Source organism: Oratosquilla oratoria, chromosome 1, assembly GCF_046742065.1.
Source record: "Oratosquilla oratoria isolate Oo_2021 chromosome 1, ASM4674206v1, whole genome shotgun sequence".
Lineage (NCBI taxonomy): Eukaryota > Metazoa > Arthropoda > Malacostraca > Stomatopoda > Squillidae > Oratosquilla > Oratosquilla oratoria.
Genome location: NC_134777.1, coordinates 79,556,135 through 79,561,134, shown reverse-complemented (window position 1 = coordinate 79,561,134; position 5,000 = coordinate 79,556,135).

Sequence of the window (5,000 nt, the reverse complement as noted above, 5' to 3'; positions counted from 1 at the left end):
GGGATCGGCTTTGTGTTGAAAGGGGAAGGAAATAGAAGGATGGTTCTGTGTAAAAGCGGCTTTTGCTAATGAGCGCGTCTTAGGACTTCTTTATTTGTACTGGCTGGGAAGACCAGGGAAAGGGAAGCGGTCCGGCGTTGATCAGCAACACAAACAAAGCCTCAAAGGGAGCGGGAGACTCATTGGCAGAAAATGACACTAAGACTGGAAAACAAATAATTTGTGAGAGATAAACAGAAGTAAAAATTTGCATCTGAGAAACATTTGGGAAGTAAATGATTTTTAGTGCAAGTTAAAAAATGCATATGTGTTTTGAGCTTGTAGACGTAATACTATTCTTGTGGTGTGTCAGTTAAAAAGAATAAGACTTGTTGAGAATGAGGGAAAAAATGGTGTGACAAATCGAGTAAACATCTACTGGATTTCTTCTGCTGGGTGCATTACATGTTCTTCGGCTCACACATCAACATAAGAATGTAAGAACGGAGAAGACTGTAAGAGACCATAAGACCTACACTAGGTAGTTCCATGTCCCTTACCACCTGTTATCCCTATCCATAAAATTATCTAACCTCTTAAAGCAACCCATTGTTTCAGTGCTTACTACATGGTTACTAAGTCTATTCCATTTGTTAACCACCCGGTTGTTCAACCAGTTCTTGCCTATTTTCTTCTTAAATCAAAATAAACAGGTTTTGGGCAGCAGAAGGAAACTTTAAGAACATTCTACAAACAGTTCTCTAGAGTCAAACTAGACAACGTCTCCACGGCATGGCTCCCAAAAAACAATAAATCAAAGAGAGACCCTAAAAATGCATAAATAAAGCAGTGAGAACAAGAATAGGATGCACAAAAAAATCTAATAGAACATTTACACATTAAAACTAAAATACTTTCTGTAAAATATCACGCGATTGGAACGCAGTTCTGATGGCTGTTGCCGGTTACTTTGGGGTCGTGGGATTCTTGCTAGAGAGACCCGGGGCAACGGATGGATTGGGAACTGAATGTAATACAGTTGGATTTGCTCCTATCGCGTTTTTTTTTTTTTTTTTTTTTTTTTTAAGAACCCGGACTCGAACCTTAAAAATTCCGATGATAACCTCTTTACAGACGATTACAAGAAACAAGGGTTTCATTCGCAGCCTTCCACCTCCAAGTAAACATCCCTTCCCAGTAAATATATGCATAGACACAAATGCATGCATGCGTTAGTAATGCCTATGTTTCCGCGGAGGCAAGCCCGCATCTTCGGTGTCTTTCCTTTTTGCGCAAACATCAGGAGGAACGTTCCAAAGTTACTTTGACGTCTATGTCGTCATGATTTTTCTTCTTTAAAGGGGAAGACGCCGTGGACAAAAATCAGCCGATTCTGACTCAGATTTTGAAGCTGCTTTCGGGAAAGACCGCACACCCAGAGATGTTTAAGTTATTCCGGGTTTCTCTTGCGTTAAGCCGATTTTATTCATTTTGAAAAAGATAAATTCTCGTCATCCGAAAGTAATACCCTTTCTCTAAGAACGGGTTCAATTCGATTATTCTTAGCGGCGTTAGATGACTTTATTCATGCAAAGGAAATCCTCCCAAATCCCAATGGTTAAACCTTATCTCAACAAACCCATCGAAACCGATGCCTCCTTGATATATATGTCTGCCTCCTGGTCATGCTATTCAACCGATGGAAATTACCTCGGGATTCTGAAGTTTATATCCGATTTCCACTAACGCATCTGAACCAGGGATCTCCAAATCCTCCATGCAGTTTTATTCAGCTAACTAAACCATCTCATCCTGCAAAAGTTGAATCGCATCACGTTTAGTCAGTAGGGGCCTGATGTTTTTAATCTTCCTGGACGACGTGACTTTATATAGTTTCTTTACGTAATGTTGAAATGTGTTGGATTGTATGCGTTATCAGTTGTTCATCTCTACGGGAAATATATTTGCGTCCCTGGAGAAAAGCTGGAAAGGGAACGGGGGTTGATAAAAATGGCAGGAGTATCAGAAGAGACGGAAAATAAAGAAAGGAGAGGCAAAGACGGAGTGGAAAGGGCGGAGCAGATAATCAAAAGAGGAAAGATGAGGAGAAGGGAGAATAGGACAGATGACAGAGGAAGGAAAAAGGAGAGGACGGAAGGGAACAAGATAAGAAAGGTGAAGAGAGGGATGGGTTAGAGAGGAGTAAGCGACAACAGAGGAGGAGAAGGGAGATAGATGTGGAAGTAAGGAATGATAAAAGATAAGGAAGGGGAAGGAACTGGGGAAGGGAAGAAGGGTAAAAAGGAGGAGAGGGAAGAGTAGGAAGGCTGGGAGAGGGAAGAGGTGGGGGTGGTGTAGGAGGGGAGAAGTAGGAAGAGGAGAGGATGGCAAGAGAAAACACAGAGCGTGGATGTGCAAAGAGGAGGTGAGGAAGAGAGAGAGGTGAGGAAACGCGGAGAGGTGGGGGAGGAGGAGATGTGGGGGAGGAAGAGAGGTGGGGGAGGTGGAGAGGTGGGGGAGGAGAGATGGGGAGAGGGGAAGGTAGGGATGGCAATTGCCCTTTTTGCGATAACATTGCAGTAAAGGTTCAAAACAAGAGTCACAGAATGACGGAAGGTGTTCTGGATTTAATTTTTATTAATAAAAAACCGAAACAAGTGCACTAATTTTGTCTTGTTTACAAAAGTGTCGATTGGAAGTGGTCTCTTCGAGTAAATGAAATCATCTGGCGGCAGTCAGAATACATGAGAAGTAAATATGTAATTAGATTTCGAATCAAGTGGGATTAGATTTTATATTAAGAGGGTTCACTGGGAATGGGTTTCATCGAAGCGAGCTTAACCCTAAAGCTCGTCTAACACGTATCGATTTTTCGCCGTGCGCCGTCCACGACAAGATGTCGTGCTCTCAAACTACTACGACAATGTGTAAAAGCGTCCATAGACACCCATGAGAGCACAACATCGTAACGTGGACGGCGCACGGCGAAAAGTCGATACGTGTAAAACGAGTCTACGAGTATGATAAGGATCTCTGTCAGCTCAATCAAATCGTTTATTCGTACCCAATATTAACACATGTTAACATAAAACCGACATGATTTCAACATTTAATCTAACAGATATTTCTTTGAAATTTAATTAAGTGGTACAAGCATCATCAATATCTTTTAACCTTTAATAAAAATTATCTTTGTGAGATAATATAGACTGAATTCGTTCATAAACATTGTTTGGAAATGGATATATTTATTGCGGGTGTGTATTGCCTATTAGCTACCAAAATGGAAAATATTTATTACGAGGCGAACTGCAAAAGAAGGATTAATTGCCATGAGTACACGAATTTATTTACATTAGTGCACATGTACTGATGTACCTTTGGTAAACAAAGTCACTCAGTGGCAGTAGAAATGATACGTATGATACCCGTCACACCGATTGTGTTGAACTTCGCGAAACTCTCCCTATCAGGAAGCTAGGACGGTGCCCCTTACAGAGGAGCTTGTTGCGTGGAATTTAATGAACCATGCCCTTGGTGCAACTCGCTGGCGGCAGGGTTCGAACTGCCGTCACCTCAACCTCCGCCGCAAGTAGCGACGCTCTAAGTCGTTGGGCCAGCAAGCATCCAGAGATCAGAGATATACTGTATGTATATGTATAACGTATATACATAATGCATTTAAACACATGAATTCTTATGTGAGTGTATATGTGCAAATACATCTATCTGTCTATGTATAAAAAGGCTTCTCTCTTATAAAGGAGGTAGCTAGTTAAGGTATGCATTCATCACCCCACCCATTCAAGTGGTTAAATTTTAGCATTAACCGATTCTAGAGTTTAGCTAACCAGCTTAGATTAGAGACTAACCGCTCTGACTCCTCCTCCTCCTAAAAGCCTTGAATTTCCCATAGGCTTTCCCGTGAAACCTTCCCAGTGATTGCTTTCATAAAGACATCTGACAGAGATACCTCTTAAAGACGTGTGCAGAAAATATTCTAAGGATAGCCGGATGAGCAACAAATGATGATGACATGCAGCTTCCGACTCTTCTCTTTCCCCTCCACCTTCTGCTCCTCCTCCTCCTTTTTCTCTTCCTTTTCCTCCTCTTTTTCTACTCCTCTTCTTCCTACTCCTCCATTTTCTCCTCTTCTTCCTACTCCTCCCCTAATTCTCCTACTCCCATTACTCTCCCCTTTCCTTCTTCTCCTCTTTACTGACTCCTCCACCCTTACTTCCCCTCATCCTCTTCTTCTTCCTTCTCCTTCTACTTCTACCACTACTCTACCCCTTACATCCAATCTCCTTTATTGTCCTCATCTCCTTTCATCTTACATCTATACCATCAGAATGTCCTAAAGTTCCCCCAAATCCACCCTCTAGATCAGTTTTTCTCAACCTTTCAAACTTTGTGAACCCTTTACATTGACTCATACCTCTTGATACGGGATTAGATAGAATAGAGTCGTTCTACATTTGTATGTAAGAATTACTGACAAAATATTTTCTTTTCACAGAAATTGGTGTTTGTCATTAGATTATTTTCATTGTAAAAACATTGTGTAATCATAATTTATATAAAAAAACTGAGTCATAACAGGATTATTTTCATTGTAAAACATTGTGTAATCATGATTTATAAAAAATAAAAAAAAGTAGTCATAACAGGATTAACGGTAACATGCTTAATTCCCCGTTCCCTTGAGAAACACTCCTCTAGTTTTCTTTCACTCTACTCATGTCTTCCCCAACTCCTCACCCAAGAAGTCTGGTCCACTCTCCTTGCTCCCCCTCGCCTCTTCGATGTACTCCCCTCCCTATGCTTCCGCCTTCCTGTTCTGTTTTTTCCTCCACGCTTCCTTTAACTTGCCTTTTCTCTATCTCCCATCATTTTCGTTCTCTTTCCACAACTGCATTTCCCTCCCACTCTCGCTTTCATCTCTCCACACTTTTCTATTTCTATCCCGTTTTTCTCTGCTTTCTTCTTTCTTTCTCTCTCCTTCCTTCAGCTCTTCTTTT